A 21,062-nucleotide genomic window follows, 5' to 3' on the forward strand; every position below is an offset into this window, starting at 1 on the left:
ATTCCGGGTGGCGCTCGCTCATACAATGTTAATTTCCGGACCATGTGCGCCGGTGAATTGTATTCCACTTGGAAAGCTGCATCCTTGATCGGCGCCGCGAGGCCCAACGCCGCCGCATCGACCGCTTCTTTCTCGCTTAAACGAGCCGAATAACAACGGTTCTTGACGAGTCCCGAAGCGCCGAATGTATTCCGACACCGTTTCTCCCTCTTCTGCCGCACTCGCGCCGGATCGGCAATGCCGGCCTCGGTAGCTTCGAGTGATATTGAACATGAAACTGCTCTTCCAGTTGCTTCCACGTCCGGACTGAATCTGGTGGTAACGAGGTGTACCACCCAAAACCTGGTCCTGTGAGAGATTGCGCAAAAAACCTTACACGTAACGGGTCTGATGCTGAAATCATGCCCAACTGTGCCAGATATCAGCTCACATGCTCAATTGAGCTAGACCCTTCTGATCCATTGAACTTTGAGAACTCAGGGAGCCGATACTTGGGCGGCAGCGGAATCAAATCATATTCGTTGGGGTACGGCTTGGAATAGCCGACTGTTCTCCTCTTTGGCGAGATGCCGAACCGGTCTCTCAAGATTGTACCGATTTGTTCCACGGTATGAGCCGCAGTGGGCTGAGCTTTCATGACTCGTTCCGTGGCATATTTAGCTAGCCACGCCTCGTTTACTCGGCGTCCGCTCCAGAAATCCCTCCTGATGCAATCTGGTTCGTGCGCGCCAAGTTATTGCAGTCCGGCACGTATGTGCACACGTATCCATGTGTGATTTCTTTAGGCGGCTCATACAGGAATTGGCAATCGCCAGGATCGCCTCCAATCTTGTAGACGACGTATGCCGGTGAACCCCCGTGGCTCGGAGCCGCAAGCGTGAATGGCGACTCGCGGTGTGGTCTCGGAACGGTATTTCTCCCCGGTGAGTCCCTAGGGCAGGCCCCGACGGAGAGTACCGATGTTTCATGATTTCCGAACCACGCGAACCGCAATGCGCTCGAAAGCTTTCACCAGGCTCTCGTAATGACGGTGTAGAGAATGAGCCACCATGTAATTAACTTCCGGCGCTAGAGCTCCGGTGCGTTCCTCCGAAGGGACGGACATATCTACTTCATCGAGAACGCCTTCGGGTGAGAACCCTCTCCACCTAATGCCATGTTTACGGGTCCTCTCGAAAGAGCCGATGAGATCGGCTTCGAAGACAGACTTTAATATCATCATATTTCTTCTTGTGCTCCCCGTGCGGATCTTCGTACGTGATTGGTTCGTCCGCCATCTCAGCCTGCAGATGTTGACGCAGCTTGCCGTAGAATGTCCCACCGGCGTGCTGCGAATGTGTTGCCTCGCCAAAACCCACCGGCGAGCAGCGACGAGCAACACGAAGAGCCGGGAGGCTCCCGTAACCGCCGCGTGGGCCCCGGTCCCTCGCGCGACGGCCCGCAAAATCCGGCACACGTCCCGGCTATTGCGAGGGCGTGCCACCCGACCTATACCTGGTCGTGAAGGTGATGGATTGCTTCAATTAGTTTCCTGCATGGCGTACACGTAAACATTAAATCCGAGCCTCGATTGGCTCTCGAAGTTACGTCGTGAATCGGCTCAAAGAGCCGATTGACCCATGGTTCGTATTGGATCTACGATAACATGGGGATCCTCGCTTTATCAATACCAAGTTAAATCGATCTACGATAGTCTAGGGCTTTCACCACATAATTGGAACATCCTACGCGTAGTTGAGCCCGACGGATACGAAAGATAACAGAAAACTAGTCCTAGAAGAGGCCTAAAAACCAACGCGAGTCGATTCCGGAACAACCCCTCTTGGATCGGCAAACCATACCTTACGCACTACTGGATCATTCAACCCGTTTGCAAGGCCTAACCATGCGGATATCAAACTAATCCTTGGAGGACAAGGAACAACCATAACAGATCAGATCTACTAAATAAAGACCAAGCAAGATGTTGCCCTTACTCCCAAGATAGGTGCAAAGGCAGCTAGATATTTAGGGGCAGCATAACTAAGCTAACATATCAGAAAAGTATCGATGTTATCCCCAAAACATCTATGATAACGGTATTGCTCGCCATCAACAAGGCTTCAAGACGAGCAACACAAAACAACGAATAACCGATATCGCTCAGATCGCAAGATGCGATCTGGGCAGCGTGACGCTTACCCGGAAGAAACCCTCGAAACAAGGGGTGGCGATGCGCCTAGATTGTGTTTGTTGTGAACGTGATCGTCCTCCTTTCTCAATAACCCTAGGTACATATTTATAGTCCATAGACTTTCTATCTTTGGAATAAACCTAACTGTGTACGAACCAAACTCTATCTCTTAATTCTAAACTGAAACGTGATCTACCATAATGTACAGATATACGGGCAATCTAGCCCAAACTCTTGCACGAGGCCGATTCAGAAATACTTTATGTGCATATCCTCTAAGCCCATCTCAATCACGGCCCATCTCCTGATTTGGCTAAAATCCGGCGATAACAGGTATGGAACACTTCCCTAGAAAGAGAATGAAGTTACCTTTTGATTCTATTATTAGAACAAATTATGATGTTGATGCTTCATCTCTTGATTATACTTGAGTTACACTTTCTGCGCCTAGCTGAAAGGCGTTAAAGAAAAAGCGCTTATGGGAGACAACCCATTATTTTATTTCTGCAATTTTTGTTTTATATTTGTGTCTTGGAACTTGTTACTACTGTATCAACCTCTCCTTATCTTTAGTTTATTGCATTGTTGTGCCAAGTAAAGTCTTTGATAGTAAGGTTGATACTAGATTTGGATTTCTCGCGTAGAAACAGATTTCTAGCTGTCACGAATTTGAGTAGAACTCTCTGTAGGAAACTCAGAATAATCTGCGAAAATTCATGAGTGATCCTCAGATATGTATGCAACTTTCATTCAATTTGAGCTTCTTCATCTGAGCATGTTATGTGCCTCTAAAAAATTCGTCTTTACGGACTGTTCTGTTTTGACAGATTCTGCCTTTTATTTCACATTGCCTCTTTTACTGTGTTGGATGGATTTCTTTGCTCCATTAACTTTCAGTAGCTTTGGGTAATGTCCATAAGTGTTAGGAATGATTGTGTCCTCTCTGAACATGTGAATTTTTGATTATGCACTAACCCTCTAATGAGTTTGTTTTGCGTTTGGTGTGGAGGAAGTTTTCAAGGATCAAGAGAGGAGGATGATATAATATGATCAAGAAGAGTGAAAAGTCTAAGCTTGGGGATTCCCCCGTGGTTCATCCCTGCATATTTCAAGAAGACTCAAGCATCTAAGCTTGGGGATGCCCAAGGCATCCCCTTCTTCATCGACAACTTATCGTGTCACCTCTAGTGAAACTATATTTTTATTCCGTCACATCTTATGTGCTTTACTTGGAGCGTCTCGTATGCTTTTATTTTTGTTTTTGTTTGAATAAACTCGGATCCTAGCATTCTTTGTGTGGGAGAAAGAAACGCTCCGTTGTTTCATATGAACACCGGTGTTCTTAGCTTTACTTTTAATGTTCATGGCGAAGGTTGAAAACTGCTTCGTTCATTGCTATTTGGTTGGAAACAGAAAATGCTCCATGTGGTAATTGGTATATTGTCTTGAATAATTTGATACTTGGCAATTGTTTTGAGCTCTCAAATAGATCATGTTTAAGCTCTTGCATCATGTAGATTGAACCTATTAGTGGAGAATTACTGTAGAGCTTGTTGAAATTTGGTTTGCATGATTGGTCTCTCTAAAAGTCTAGATATTTTCTGGTAAAGGTGTTTGAACAACAAAGAGACAGTGTAGAGTTTTATAATGCTTGCAATGTGTTCTTATGTAAGTTTTGCTGTACCGGTTCATACTTGTGTTTGCTTTAAACAACCTTGCTAGCCAAAGCCTTGTACTGAGAGGGAATGCTTCTCGTGCATCCAAAACCTTGAGCCAAAACCTCTGCCATTTGTGTCCACCATAACTACCTACTATGTGGTATTTTTCTGCCATTCCAAGTAAATTGCTTGCGTGCTACCTTTAAAAATTCATTCCTTGTCTTTGCAATACATAGCTCATGGGAAAATAGCTTAAAAAACTATTGTGGTATTGAATATGTTGCTTATGTATCTTATTTCTTATAAGTTGCTTGTTGAGCGGTAACCATGTTTTTGGGACGCCATCAACTATTACACCTTTGTTGAATATCATGTGCGTTGCTATGCATTTTCGTCTTGTCTGAAGTAAGGGTGATTTATCATGATAAAATGGTTTGAGTATGCATATTGTTAGAGAAGAACATTGGGCCGCCAACTAAAGCCATGTATCATGGTGGAAGTTTCAGTTTGGACATTAATCCTCAATATCTTATGAGAATATTATCTGTTGTTGAATGCTTAAGCATTAAAGAGGAGTCCATTATCTGTTTTCTATGTGTCCTGGTATGGATGTCCTCAAATTGAGATCTATCAAAAACGAGAAATCAAATGCGATCTATCTCCTTGGACCTTTGTACATGCGACATAGAGGTACCCCTTTGTGACACTTGGTTGAAACATATGTAATGCAATGATAATCCATGGAAATCCGAGCTAATTAGGACAAGGTGCGAGCACTATTGGTATTCTATGCATGAGGCTTGCAACTTATAGGATGTTTTATGCATAACACATATGAATTATTACTACCATTGACAAAATTGTCTCCATGTTTCCAAAATAAAAAGCTCTAGCACAAGAGTAATCCATGCTTCCCTCTGCGAAGGGCCTTTCTTTTACTTTATGTTGAGTCAGTTTACCTACTTCTTTCTATCTTAGAAGCAAACACTTGTGTCAACTGTGTGCATTGATTCCTACATACTTGCTTATTTGCATTCATCATATTACTTTGTGTTGACAATTATCCATGAGATATACATGTTGAAGTTGAAAGCAACTGCTGAAACTTATATCTTCCTTTGTGTTGCTTCAAAACCTTCTACTAAGAATCTATTGCTTTATGAGTTAACTCCTATGCAAGACTTATTGATGCTTGTCTTGAAAGTACTATTCATGAAAAGTCTTTGCTATATGATCAGTTGTTTAGTCATTATCTTTACCATTGCTTTGAATCACTTCATTCATTTCATATGCTTTACAATAGTATTGATCAAGATTATGATAGCAGCATGTCACTTCAGAAATTATCCTTGTTATCGTTTACCTACTTGAGGGCGAGTAGGAACTAAGCTTGAGGATGCTTGATACGTCTCAAACGTATCTATAATTTCTTATGTTCCATGCTAGTTTTATGACAATACTCACATGTTTTATATACACTTTACATCATTTTGATGCATTTTCCGGCACTAACCTATTAACAAGATGCCGAAGCGCCAGCTTCTCGTTTTCTCGCTGTTTTTGGTTTCGTAAATCTTACACAGCAAATATTCTCGGAATTGGACGAAACAAAATCCCATGGTCTTATTTTCCACGGAGCTTTCCAGAACACCGAAGGAGAGACGGAGAGGGGCCAAGGCGGCCCCACACCCTAGGGCGGCGCGGCCTGAAGGGGGGGCGCGCCGGCCTATGGGGTGGGCCCCTCGGCCGCCTCCCGACTCTGCCCCTTCGCCTATTTATTCACTCCGTCGCGAAAACCCTAGTACCAAGAGCCACGATACGAGAAAAGTTCCAGAGACGCCGTCGCCACCAATCCCATCTCGGGGGGATTCAGGAGATCGCCTCCGGCACCCTGCCGGAGATGGGAATCATCACCGGAGGACTCTACATCATCATGCCCGCCTCCGGATTGATGCGTGAGTAGTTCATCCTTGGACTATGGGTTCATAGCAGTAGCTAGATGGTTGTCTTCTCCTCTTGTGCTATCATGTTTAGATCTTGTGAGCTGCCTAACATGATCAAGATCGTCTATTTGTAATGCTACATGTTGTGTTTGTTGGGATCCGATGAAGATGGAATACTATGTCAAGTTGATTATTGATCTATCATATATGTGTTGTTTATGATCTTGCATGCTCTCCGTTGCTAGTAGAGGCTCTGGCCAAGTTGATACTTGTAACTCCAAGAGGGAGTATTTGTGCTCGATAGTGGGTTCATGCCTCCATTGAATCTGGGACAAAGGATGTGAAAGTTCTAAGGTTATGGATGTGTCGTTGCCACTAGGGATAAAACATCAATGCTTTGTCTAAGGATATTTGTGTTGATTACATTACGCACCATACTTAATGCAATTGTATGTTGTTTGCAACTTAATACCGGAAGGGGTGCGGATGCTAACCCGAAGGTGGACTTTTTAGGCATAGATGCATGTCTGGATAGCGGTCTATGTTCTTTGTCGTAATGCCCTAAGTAAATCTCATATTAGTCATCATGATATGTATGTGCATTGTTATGCCCTCTCTATTTGTCAATTGCCCAACCGTAATTTGTTCACCCAACATGCTATTTCTTATTTGAGAGACACCACTAGTGAATTGTGGACCCCGGTCCATTCTTTTACATCCGAAATACAATCTACCGCAAACTCCGTTCTCCGTTGTTCTTCGCAAGAAAACATCATTCTCCACACCATACGTTTAATCCTTTGTTTACAGCAATGTCGGTGAGATTGACAACCTCACCGTTAAGTTGGGGCGAAGTATTTTGATTGTGTTGTGCAGGTTCCACGTTGGCGCCGAATCCCCGGTGTTGCGCCGCACTACACTCCTTCACCAACAACCTTCACGTGGCCTTCATCTCCTACTGGTTCGATAACCTTGGTTTCTTACTGAGGGAAAACTTGCTGCTGTACGCATCACACCTTCCTCTTGGGGTTCCCAACGGACGTGTGCTTCACGCGTTATCATGTGCCTCTGTGCATGCTCTCAAACTTCTCTGCACAAGATTCGTATCTAGATGATTTCATTTTTAGTGGTTTCCTATACTGCCATTGATCCTTGGTGAAAACCAAGTGATGATTTATCCCTTGAGCATCTGCTCATACCCCATGACCTGTGTCATGCATGAACAATGGATTGGATCCACTGGATCCGAGTCCGAGAACTTGGTATACCTTGTTCCAGCCTCCTAGAAAGAAATGTTTTGTTGATGCGGACTTCCGGATGGTCTCCTCCTTAAGTCACCATGATTTCTGGTGTTTGGTGGGTTTATGTGATGGTTTGTGATGTTCTTGAGCAAGAACAAGTGAAGAACACTCGGATGTTCTTGGTTGTGGCTTGCTCGAATGATGTCCCGGTCGATCGTGCACCAATTCTAGGGTTTCTATCCTATTTATTACTCGTTGTGGTTCTTCTCTCGGCCTTGACACCTTACCCTAGCCTCGTCCAGTGGAGTCATCTATGTGTGTTGTGCTGTTGATGCATAGCACCTACATGTGCTGTGGTGAAACTTGAGCCCTGATGTGCTCAGTTTTGGTCTGCTGTTGCTCTTATCCTTGTACTGTCCAAGTCTTTGGACAAACACAAGTGTCAATGACACTTGGTTTACTGACCAAACTGAATCTATGTGGTTCACTAACCCTCTGGCTAGTACTGTTGCTTTATTTTGCGGTGTTTTGAAGATGAATATGACCACAGAAGAATTCTTCCAAGTCATTAGTCTAGGATTTTAGTTTAGGAGCAAATGATGTAATCTTCTTTTTATTTCTATTTATTTTCCATTAAATAATTGTAATAAGAATATTGTAAAGACATTGTAAAATGTGTGTGTGATTAATAAAGCTCAAGTTTTGCTTATGAGCTTGTGTGTTATATTTAAATTTTAAGTTAGAATTCAAATTCATTTGAATTCATGAATTGTTCTTAAACTTTGAATTCCTTTTTCATATTCAATATTACTTATTGTTTATTATTGAATTCTCAATTGCATATTACTTGTCAAATGAAATCAACTCCCAAAACAACAAGTTACAAATTCACACCTCGACATGCCTAACCCTAATTTGCAATTCGAGAGAGAACCTCGATCCCTCTTAGGTTTAGTTGCAATAAGGCGCGAAACTTTCCCCCATTTTGCGATGAAATGCACATCCCATTTCTAAATCTACCCTTCGTTGATCCTATGTTCTGGGTTATTACAGTCGGCCACCTCACCGTTGAAGGATAGGGACGACTTGGACGTCGCAGACGATCCCAGAATCACGCCCAATACTTCTCGCGTCCGAGTCTACCCTAAATGCGTCCCGATTCGTGCTGTTACCGTGCCAACACCTCCGCCGCATCTCGGCCGTCGCCGGCAAGGAAATGATGATAGGGACCCTAAGTCGAGCTATAAAAGCGTGCAGAGGATCACCGTGCTCTCCTTGATCATCTCCACCCCTCCATTTCCCCTCAAAAACCCCATAGCTCTCGATTTCTTCTTCAACTGGTCGTCGGTGTCCACCATGGCCCCGTCGATTGAGAGCAGGTCCTTGACCGTGAAGTGGTTCTGGAGAAGCGCCAAGACTCAGTGATCATCAGGGAGAAGTCAATCGTCAAAGAGGGGCTCGGAATCGAGCCAATTTAAAAATTTCCTTTCGGTGTACTGTGGAGGCATCGGCAAGGTGGAGCTCGTTGTCGTGCACCATCTTCACCGGCGAGCATCTCCACGCGTCGAGGGTGAGCATGCGCATCTTCTAAGCCTCCTAGCACCTCCCCGCATGCTCTGTAGCTCGAGTTCGAGTCTTCGCCGGAGTGCGCCGCTGCAGTACTTAGTTGTCGGTGATGCTCCAGTGAGCTTCTCGGAAAACCGCCACCACCATCGTGCTCAATAGGTCAAGGGGAGTCGATTGGTGTAAGTCACGCATCCGGGGAGGCTCTAAATCGGCGGCGACGTCGTCTACTGGTCGTCAGCGTCAAGCCGACGTCGCAGCCGACATGGCGTGTGGGGCCACTGGTCATTGTTGACTGGTCATTGCCGTCGTGGCAACTGACCCAGTCAACGACCCCACGTGTCTGTCTTTGTGGCTAGATCTGAACCGGTACATTTAGTTTTAGTTTAATTTTAAAAACCAGAAAATAGCTGAAACTTTGCAGAAATAGATAAAATTCATTTTAGCTCAGAAAAATATAAATAATATATCAAAATGATCACAAAAATAAACTCTATTCAAATAAAATATAAAATAAACATGTGTGTCAAAATAAAAAATCACTTTTTTTTAACTTTATTAATTATGCCTTTTCATTTGTTTTAAGTCCAATTTGAATTCAATAAATTAGTGAAGTTTCAAAAATTTATAATAGTTATTTAGTAATTAAGTAAAATGATAATATTAATTTTCTTTATCATAATTGCATCCACTTAAAAATTAATTATAATTCATAAACCCTAATTTGCAAATTGCTATTTTCTATTTTTATTAAATAATAATAAAGCAAGAAAATGCTAAAGGCTAATATTATTATGGGTAATTCGAAACTTGTTTACTTAAACATATTTAGTTAACAAGTTAAGTAGTTTAAAACTTAATAACAATTATTAAACCTTAATTTCTAAATTAAACATAAATAGGAATTACCCTAATTATTAAGTCTTTTAAAATTAATAAAATTCTAATACCATTATTAATTTTATTTCAAGGTAATTAGTGACCATACCTTTGTTGACAATTATTAGTTTAAGAGTTGTATCATAATTTAGAAACCTTAGTTCTCATTTAAGTAAAGACCTTGATCCCATTATTTTATGTGATCATCCCACAGTAGAATCAACCCTAAAACCCTAGTTGTTTATCCCAAAAAATTTCCAACTCTAAAACCCTAGAGGTATATCACATGTGATCATGTGGGTTTTACCTTACATGAAGAACCTTAATAGGTAACCAATAAATGCATGCTCATGACCCACCAAAATAAAACCAATTCACAGGAGATCATCGTTTCATGTCTTTATTTTTGTTAATACATATATGATCCATTAGTATCACTTAAAAGCAAACCCTAGCTTGTTACTCTCATGTATCACCATTAACCATCATTCTTAGTATCACACCATAGAATCAACCTTAAGTATCATATCCTAGTAGAACCATAGTGATCAACCCTATCACCAACCTTAGGTAGTAATTCACATGACATGCCCTATTCAACTAAACCCTATTTAGGAAATAATGAGCCACCTAGTTTAAAAGCCATTAGTGATTACTTAGTGAAGAAAATACGAAGTTATAGTAAACCCTAACTCATAGCATCACCTTGAACCATCCTTTGATATGATGTATAGGAGAAACCATAGTAATAAACCTACTAATATTTGCTACATATAGATCAATTTTACTTAAGAACCAACTAGTCCCTATTAGTAAACCCTAATAGCAATTAGCTCCTAATTTGTAGCAATTCTTGTTCTTTATGTAACATGTTCTTCAAAAGTTATTCTTTTGAAGTAATTACACAAGTAAACCATGTAAGTAATAGTTCTTATTGAAACTACTTATTCTTAATTAAACATGCTCTTCAAAAGTTAATCTTTTGAAGTAGGCATCAAGCAACCTATTGAATCCATAGTTTTTATTTGAAATACTTACTATCCCTTAATCAATATGTTCTTCGAAAGTTATTCTTTTGAAGTATCATCAAAGTAATCATCATCCATGTCCTGTTAAACTTAAAACTGACAACTACTCTTAATTTGTTATACAACCACTATTCCTTTGTGTGTATGATTGTTATGATGCATTATATCACTTGCTTATGCTATTCATATCACTCAACCCTAATAAGAACTTTGTTTGAGAACCATTCTAAAAGTGAAACACACTCTAATGAAATCTTTACAACTCATCCATCCTAAGTCATCGAGGTTAGGTTACGCTCGGGGCGATTGCGTCTCATACTATGCATTATAGCATCTTTGCTAGTTCCTTAAAAATTGTCCTTACCAGACAATGATGGTATTTCAGAATTTGGAGTTATCACGTATCGAAGCTTTTGCCTGCATCATCTTGCAGTCAAGAAAGGCAAGTTCATCACTTGCTCATGTCATTTGATTATTTTTATCAAACTATATGCAAAGTACTATACTTATCACTCTTGCATTGAAAACCAAAGTATTATTTTACAATTATGAATATGACTATGTGGTGGGCAATGGAACCATGGTATGTGTTGATTGGTGGAGGTTCCATTGCATGGGTACTACTCATCTAGGACTAAGTACCAATGTCGTCTAGTGATTCTAGCGTCGTACATATCGCGTTGACCATAAGATCTATAATGGCTCTGGGGAAGGTAGCTGTATCTTTTCCCTCTTGCATATCAACAGACCTGGTGGAGCCTGGCTGGGTGTTGGGATAACACTGCAGTAGGTTGGAAATCCTTTAAAATCCCCATCCGTGTGGATGAGAGGCTCTATCGTCTATGAGGGATTGTCCGACGTACATCGGGGGTGAAGCCATATGATCGGGAGATGTCTACCGGGGATGTATGGGTGGACAAAAGGGTGGGTATGCAAGGTCGCGGAGAAGGCAGTGATTGGCTTGGTTCTTATACTGGGCCTCACACCAAAGGAAGTGTGGACGGGGATATACTCCTGGCCGGCAACAAGGATAAGTTCTCTTATGGGAAAAGTAACGCACATCTGCAGAGTGTATCAAATTGTGGTTGTCACTCCCTGTTCCGGGAAGGGAACTACGAACGCGGCAGGAAAGGAACTCCGTGAAGTTCTGTTCAACATGTGAAGACTGACGGGCATAGTTTTCAGAATAAAATAAACCTTTTAAAGAAATGTTTACGAAAACTTGCATTCGCCTATGACTTTCTGGTCTATGGCTGTAGCTAGTGCATGATACACCTATTTGCTAATATGAACTTGCTGAGTACGCTCGTACTCATTCCCTCCCATTTGAACCCCCTTCTTAGATCAAGGAACGGAAGGAGTAACTACCGTGGAACTCGAAGACAAAGGAGTCAACTGCAACAAGATGAAGAATCTAATCAAAGAAGTCAATGGAGTTAACTTCTACATCAACTAGAGTGGAGACTTAGACTAGAAATAGAAGGGAACATTTCCCTAATCCTAGCACCTAAGTAGCTAGAGTTCTATAGTAAGCCAAGTAGCTCTTAAGATTAAGTTAGCAAAAAGTTAGGCTACGAGTCGTTCTTCTGGAGTTTTATTTGAAGTTTTACCTCACTGTAAAGTAGGAGGCTGTGATGATCTTCTGTAAACAGTTCGTGCATCCTTCTATAGACATACCTTGGACTCGCATATGTTTCTGTTGTACCACTCTGAGGGATGTAATATGAGTGGAATGATGTTTCACTTGTGTTATGTCAACGACGTGTGTACTACAACATGCAGTGGTATGTTGTGTCACCACAAATCATTTCATCGAACACAATGTAGGCGGTACAGATTATGTAGGAAAGAGTCTACCAGTTGGCTGATGTTGGCGCCGCTGTCGCCTCTGGTCTTAAGTCGTGATGGAACCCATGGAACATGTTCACCGATGCCTGGATGATGGCCCATCGCATCGATATTGCCTTTTGGCTCCTCTTCATTGTCACTTTGTTGTAGTCGTTGTTGATCAGCTTGCGCTCATCGAACTCGGCCTTGATCCTCGCCCTCCGTATTTTTGGTTGGCGCCGATGATGGAGTCATGGCTCACCGTCGACCACGACTCACACAGACATAGATCCTCCAGAACCGTCTTCTTCTTCAATCAGATTCATCTGTAGGCGTCCTGACATGATCTCGTCAGTGACTTCTACATTCATCTGCAGATAGTCCTGCCATGATGATGCCCCAGGGATTGGCGCAACCAGCTCACCTTGGAAATCCCATTGGTGCTCATTGCGGCCATATGGACGCTCGTTCTCAACGATCATGTTGTGCATGATCACGCATCATGTCATCACCTTATGCATGGTCTTCAGCGACCATGTTCTTGCTGGGTGACGGACAATTGCCCACCGAGCTTGGAGCACACCAAATCCTCGCTCCACATCTTTCCTACAAGCCTCTTCATCTTCTCTGTGTTTGAATTACGGACAATCTTCACCAGTGTGGCCCAGTCAGGGTAGATGCCATCAGCAAGATAATATGGCTTTTCATATTCATTTTCATTGATCTCGTACCTCACCCGGAGAGCTTTGCCTTGCATAAGCCTGTTGAAAACCGGTGATCAATGCAACACATTGATGTCTTTGTTGGAACTGGCCATGCCAAAGAATGAATGCCAAATTCATAAATCTTGACATATTACTGCTTCAAGAATGACAGTGCGTCCCTCCGCATGGCCGTTGTACTGACCCTGCCATCCAAAATGGACAGTTCTTCCACTCTCATGCAATCTATGATGCCAATCATGTCTGGGAACCCTCTAAACTCATTGATAGACAACAGCCGTCTTGTATCCTCAACTGTTGGTTCCCCACAGTAATGTTGTCCGAACACGACAATCACGGCTCGGCAAAACCGGTATGGACTCAAGGCAGGTGCTCTCACCCATTCGAAGATACTCATCGAATATATCAGCAGCCATTCCATATGATAGCATGCGAATAGTTGCAGAACATTTTTGGTAGGAGGTGAAGCCTAGCGCATCTGTTGCATCGGGCCTGCATTGGAAGTAGGGGTCGCCCCATAGAATGACCATGAACATGTCCCTTGACATCCTGTACCGGCGCCGGAATAATTTTTCCGGGAACACCGGATTGGTGCGGTCGAAGTAGTCCGCGTGGAGCCGGAGGTGTCCTTCCACTCTGTTACGCGGCGGGTTTTTGAGTGGCCCTTCACAGAGCCCCGGTGCACCGATATCTAGCTGGCATTGTACTCGTGGAGGATGGAGGTAGCAGCAGTAGCCATGGTCCGTGTCGACTGATCGGACTCTTCGTCGGAAGAAGAGTCAACGACCTCCGCGTGAAACTTTTCCAGCATCTTCCACATGTTCATCTCCGTGGGTACCAACTGCGGATCAATGGCCGCGCACAATAGCGCCCAAAACACGAGTTAGAAACCTACCGACGCAATTGACCGAACAGGTCGTGGGTGGCGAGGCCGGGCGGCGCAACCGGCAGATGTTTGCCCCCCAAACAGGCGAGAGGTGCGTGCCAGAACCTACCCCGATTGAGATCCTGTTCTCCGGCGCGGCGAGGACCGAGAGAGACGGCGTGTACTGCGGCGGTGCGACGGGGTTAGGGTGGTGGCGTCGCACTAGAGCAGCAAAGAAGAGGAAAAATAAGCAAATCCGTGCGGTCGATTTCGTTGTCCCTGCCGCGCGGGACCGAGTAGGAAAAAAAGGACGCTTAGCGCGACGGTGCAGCGTCCGTGATGTCGCAAACCTACCGCATATTTGCGCCGCGTATGTGTTGCTCCGCTGAAGCAGGTCCAGCCGTCCATTGGAGATGCCCCCTTATATGAACAGGAGTGAGACAATTACTATTTTTTTTATTGAGAGAGAAGGCTAATAGGTGTAGGTACAACCAATGTTGAATTGCTGGCAGACAGGCCGTGTAATCAAACGTTCGTGTACCCCACGTGGTCACCCTCTCCCAGTTAATCCCCTTCCCTAAACACGACCGACATTAATCCCCCGTAGTTAATCGTCAATTATGGTTACCCCACCCGCTCTAATCACCCCACCAAATCCATTCCCCTTCCCCTTCCCCGATTCCATTTCCATCACCTCGCCGGCGCCGACGGGAGCGGGGGCCAGGGTTTGCCGCCGCCCCGCCGCCGCGGCATTCCGTCCAGCCCTCCATGGCTCTCGTGCCCACCGGCGTCCCGGCCACCATCCCCTGGTCCGAGATGTTCCGCTCCGGCTCGGTCCGCCGCCCCAAGCAGGTGGAGGAGGACGCGCCCCCCAAGCCCACGGCGCCTGGCAAGAAGACCGCCGCCGCGGCGGCGGCGGAGGCCGAGGGGCTCTCCCTGGAGCCGGACGCGCGGCTGGCGCTCTACATCGCGATGGCGCACGCGGGGCTGGCCACGGCGCTGCTCGTGCTCTACGGCCTCTACCTCCTCCTCGCCGACTTCCTCCGCCCGCTGCAGTGGGCGCTGCTCTGCTCCATCCCGCTCCGCGAGACTGCAGCGCGCGCTCGTCGCCTTCTGGGAGCCGCCGCTCCGGGCCGGCCTCAGCGCCACCGTGCTCGCGCTCCCGCTCGCCGCGCTGCGCTCCTGCGCCGCCACACTCGCCGACGCGCGCGCCGCACTCCTGCGCCGCCGCCTCCCGCCCTCCCCCTCCTTCCCGCGCCTCCTCCGCTGGCTCGTCTCCTCCTTCCTCTTCCTCCTCCTCCTCGAGCGCCTCGGCACCGCCGCCGCGCTCGTCATCCTCGCGCTCTCCCTCGCCTTCTTCGCCGCCTCCTCCAAGCCCTCCTCCTTCATCTCCCGGGCCGCCTCCTCCCGCATCGCCTCCGGCCGCACGCCCTCCTCCCGCGGCCTCCTCCTCACCGGCGGCATCCTCCGCCACCTCAAGACCCTCGTCGCCGTCGGCCTCATGCTCGGCATGATCGTCGGCTTCCTCGGCGGCAGCGTCTTCTTCTCCTACAAGATCGGGCTCGAGGGCAAGGACGCCGTCATGTCCCTCAAGTCCCACGTCGAGAACGGCAACTACTCCGAAAAGATCGGCCTCAAGAAGCTGCTCGACGACAATGACATCCCCGGCTTGGTGGATCAGTACTCAGGGAAGCTCTACGACACCGTCTGGGAGCAGGTAGACCAGCTGGCGGTGCAGTACAACCTCACCGATTTCACCAGCGGCTTCCGCCACTTCCTCATCACCCAGTCCGTCGGCCCCAAGAGCAAGGACCTCATCACTTCTCGACCGCACCCCTACTCGGTGAAGCTGCAGGCCATCGCGGCGCGCGTCAAGAGGAGGGAATGGGTGGAGATCTACAAGGAGCTCGACTCCTTCTTCAGGGAGCTGTTGATCACAAGGGAGGATCTCGTAGTCAAGGCCAAGGACCTGGCATTGCAGGGAACTGAGATTGCAAAGAGCCTGCTGTCTAGCAGCACGTCTGTGCTCGGTGGCAGTGCCAGTCTGATGCTATCCATTGCTCTCCGCATCGTCTCCGGTGCAGCTGAGGTGCTCAATTTCGTGTCGCAGCTGATGGTCTTCTTGTGGGTGCTCTACTACCTCATCACCGTCGAGGGTGGCGGGGCGACAGAGCAGGTCATCGACCTTTTGCCGGTGTCCAAACAAGTGAAGGAGCGTTGCGTTGAGGTCATAGACCATGCCATCAGCAGTGTCCTGCTAGCCACTGCCAAGATTGCTATATTCCAAGGATGCTTGACGTGGCTGCTGCTTAAGTTCTTCAAGGTGCATTTTGTGTACACGTCAACCGTGCTCACAATCATCAGCGCACTTTTTCCAATACTACCAGCATGGCTGTCCTCCATATTCGCCGCAGGGCAGCTGCTGACGGAAGGAAGATACGTGCTCACGGTTATGGTGACAGTACTACACCTTGTGATCATGGATTATGGAACCACAGTCATTCAGGAGGATATACCTGGGTACAATGGGTATCTCACTGGTCTTAGCATAATTGGTGGCATGACATTGTTTCCCAATGCTCTTGAGGTACCGATTTTCTTCTAGGTTTCTCTTTGTATGTGCTGTTAGCTGCATTTCACAATTCTCACTTGCATATGCCATGAAATGAACTTCCTGTAGTTCAGCTGTATAACTTTGCGCATATTTCCTGTTCATAAATAAACCAGAGAGTATAATGTTGTTTCTAGAATCTAGGGCTTCTTTCTTTGCAGTATGCAACTAAAATGGTTTTCGCTGTGTTCTACAAGCACTTTCTTTGTCTGCAAGTGTAATTAAGTCGTAGAGAGACTTGTCGACTAATCAGGCTAGTCATGTCTATGCACACTACGAATTAGATTTTCTGCTCCTGCTAGTTGCTCCACATGTTTGTTTCTCTATCCTGGCTATATGCGTATGTTATTGTATACTTTTAGCTGCATATACTACAGTTGTTCTTAGTCTGCTAACAGATTGATACTAAGCTGTTATGTTGACTAATTCTCCATGGAGTATGTATGTGTACTTTGACACCAACTGCTTGTCTAGTGATTCACACAGAATGATCATGTTGTTATACTCTACCAACTATCCGAGAGCATGCCAGTGTAGTGTACCATACTGCGATTCTATTATGCATTTGTGAATTGACCTTTTCTTTACTCACTTTGGTCTGACCATCTGATGCTCTCTTCAGGGTGCAATATTAGGTCCCCTTATTATGACGGTTGTGATCGCATTGAAGAACCTGTACACAGAGTTTGTGCTTGCTGATACAGAGGAGGCCAGCAGCTAGCATTGGATGGAAAAGGCTACATGTTTGAAGAGCTATATTTCCATGTCGGCTTTCACCTTGTACCATACCTGAGTATACAAAGATACCGCATCGGTTGTGATTGATTCCTTCCTGTTGTAATTTGCCCTTTTTTGCAGTAATATCTATTGGGTTCTCCCATAGATTTGGTTTTGATTTGCGTGGGGTTGGCCCTCAGTTTGATTGATACCAAAATTGTACAGTATTTTTTAGTTTTTTGATGGTAAGCGTAATCCAAATCAAACTGAACCAGTGACGTGTTCATGTTTTGTTCATCAATTCATACGCACCCTGTTACATCCATCAAACTTCCCAATTCTCTGCATAACTAATACTAGTTGTCTGACAGTCATTGTTTCTTTTGCTGTTGTTCGTCGTGCTGTGCTAATTGAAAGGATCCTGTTGCAAGCAGTTCAGAAGATATTACCATAGACTTCAGACAGCTAAATTAGCTCAGAAAGAACTCCTTTTGCTGCCCCTGCTCCAGTTTTGTGCAAGTTCTTGCAATACTTCAGTTCCCAACTTCCTATTGTGGCACTCTGAATTTTACTTTGAACAATTAACCTGCACCAGCTCCAGGTTTGTACCAGTGTTTGTATCTAGTACTAAATGTTGATTAATATATTATTTGTGGTGTTCGCTTGTGAGCAAAAAAGCATTCCAGCTTTGCTTTTGATGTAAACATGGCTTTGAGTGATCTTGATTCTGGAGTAGCTCCCTTTCTGCAGCATCTTACAGGAAAAGCCCCAATTCCATCCAAAGGAGAAGTTCCCTAATAATTGTATGCTTTCTTACTTCCTTCTTATGATGATTAGTGTCTAATCGGTGTCTAGACCCTACAAAAAATATATTGTACCACATTTTATCCCTTTTGACTAGTCATAACTTTTATTCTAGAAAGGAGAAAAGAGGAGCAGGGACTAATCACCATTTCCTCACGATGTCACGAGTTGTCTACTCTTCTAGAGTAGCTGCTAAATAAGCATTATCTTTGTCTGGTTTGTTGAACTGTTCATCAGATAACTATCGACGTTGACACGCACGCCCCTGTCAAACATTAACAGCTGGTAATGCTCTGTGCTGTCAAGCTGCCTATCTTGGCCAGTCTGGTCAACGGTCACGCATGCCTACAAGCAGCAGCCGTGTCATTTTTTCCTGGAAGGTTCCAAATGTTTAGTTTATGTTATAAACAGTGGATTACTACATATTTTGTACTTCTAATCTGGAGTTAGTTCTGATCTATGCAATGATGATTTGCATCTAGGACAGACGGGTACATAAAATCATTGTGCCGCCCAAGATTCTTATTGCCGGGGTATGACTTTTCTGCGACAGCTCCCAGCTTCCTCGAGTAGAATAACCCCGATGTCAGCACTAGGCACATAGTAATAGTATACCTGATTGTACAATTATTTTGGGATGCATTATTTTTATCCTGTATTGGTCGTAGTTAGAGTTTTGGAAGGAAGAATAATGCAGTTATTCTCCTTTGAAAATATACTGGGGTCTTTGGCAACCATCCTTTTTAAGCCAGCCAAGAGCTGTTAGCACTTACTTATATCTTGTCATGAGTCAATTTAGTCGAATTAGTATTTTTATTTAGCTCTTGGCTGTAATCAAATTAAAATTATATATTTTTGACGAGGCAAGGATTCATTTCTCAAGATTGAAGGAAACTGGAGATGGCCGGCATACAAGTGTACATCGTCCAGTATAACACACTTCCTCTGTTCAATTTTAGTTGTAGATGATTCAGTGCAAAGTTATACAGTACTAAATTAGCGATGACGAATATGAAATGGAGGAGTATTAGCAGTAAGCACAGCATTGAAGAAACTTTCCCTCCCAACTCAGAGGTTGTGCCATATGCTCTAGGTGATTTGGGGAGTTTGAAGAGTCAAATGACTGGGCTCCAGAACCATAGATGCCCTAACGGGTTACATGTGTTCGAAAATAGATATATTCGATTTTGTACAAAGAATGGTCAATATGTTCTGATCAATCGACTGAATGCTTGTTATCCAGGTGGATCAGACATTAGACCTCTGTTGTAGTTGAAATATAATGCAAAAAAAGGTTTTACACGCGGCACATGAAAGAATGGGAAATCCTCCAATGGCTTCGATCGGTTGACCGAGACTTTGAAAAGGCTTGGTCAACTAACGAGAAGTAGAACCTTATTATAAAAATTAGTAGTGAAACAGGTTCACTCCTACGAGGGATTTGAACATCAACAGGGGCACGAACGAAGCGGGCACGGAGAAGAAAGTCAAGTCAATCCAAATCCTCGTGTCTTTCCATCCCCAAATTAACATATATGATGATATTTGCCGTTATTTTTAAATTTCTCAAAGGGACCGAGGCAGAGGCAGGATGATCCTATGTCATCAATTGTGTTCAACATATAGTTGCAGATACGTACTATAGGATGGCCAATTGGAAGGTCTACTTTTTAACAAAGGTGAAACTACTCATTTCTATGGCTACACGCTGGATTTGTGAGTGGTCCTTTGTGTTTTCGGAGGCGCAACGGCTTGCTATGAATTCTGAGTGCACACATCTAGAGAAAGTTGCACATGATAGATGCAACAAGGTGACTTTGTAGGTGATTACAAGACGCATAAGTGAATTGTTTACTTGATTTATTTTTATGTACACCTTGTGTGACCCATGAGATGTAAACTCTCTACCGAAACTTGGAACTCTGCAATAAAAAAGGTTGTGTGCATCGTTTGATCAGAGGCCGAGGCTATGTCTCCTTTTCGAAAAAAAAAGTGGAAGGTCTACTCCCACAAGTTATTTTGAGGGTGGATTGCTCATCCTCCAATATGCATATTGCATATGCTACTATTATCTTTATGTAGCATGATTTGCGGAAAGTTGTTACCATGAAGCTTATTTGTACTTTTATCAACTATTGATACTTAAGGTTAATTCTTGTAAGAGTGAAATCTTTTGATTTTGGAAGCCTAATGAGGATGAAACATAGTACACACAACTTTGACTATGCGGCTGTTGAATCTTTACCCTTGAGGTATGTAGGTATCCTGTCCTTTACCGTAGACTTCTCAACAAGGAATGGAAGAGAGTTGATGATCTTTTGAGAAAACCTAAGCTGCTAGAATGGCAACTTGGCAAGCTACTCTCGTGTGGACACCATCTTTGCTCTTGTTATTGTGGTTTTTACCAATTTGTCAATATTTATGTTGTCTTTCCTTAAAATATCCAAGGGGGTACGAAGAAGTGTTGACTAGTACTGATTAATTTTTTCTAGCAAAGCGATGAAGATAAACATAAACATTTTTCTAGAGAAGTTCGCCTTCCACGTCGGCGACCACTTGGCACATACATAGAAAGGTACTAAGGATAATCTCATAGAAAGTGTACTTAGAATAATAAGGGTAAGCAATTTCGCTTTTGTCATGTCTTATGGCATCCCCTTGTATGATATATAGTTTATGTGATCTTTAACTTACCATTTCCAAGGCTTCAATTAGTATTGCGAATATGTTTTAGAGCTGGTTAAGTATGGTTAGTAGGCAACACAAGGCTTAGATTTAAGTGAGAGTTTGCGTTGTATTATGTTTGGTCTTAAGAAACTAGAATACATTATGTTATCCTCTACGATCAATAATAAGTGTCGTAATTTTAGTTCAAACCAACTAAAATCAATACACTTATTATGAACCAGAGTTACTAACTAGACAGAGACTGTCTCGTTTAGTCCCATGCTTTCCCCCCTTTGACGGTGAGTGGTGAAACGGGAATGATGAACGAGCGGACGCACGACCTGACTGGCTAGGGAAGCAGTTT

General features: G+C 44.2%; 1 pseudogene; it reads left to right on the plus strand.

The window, feature by feature from the left end:
* Positions 1–14,667: 14,667 nt before the first annotated feature.
* LOC124647893 lies at positions 14,668–17,454 on the plus strand (annotated as a pseudogene).
* The last annotated feature ends 3,608 nt before the right edge of the window (positions 17,455–21,062 follow it).

Source organism: Lolium rigidum, chromosome 1 (assembly GCF_022539505.1).
Source record: "Lolium rigidum isolate FL_2022 chromosome 1, APGP_CSIRO_Lrig_0.1, whole genome shotgun sequence".
Classification (NCBI taxonomy): domain Eukaryota; kingdom Viridiplantae; phylum Streptophyta; class Magnoliopsida; order Poales; family Poaceae; genus Lolium; species Lolium rigidum.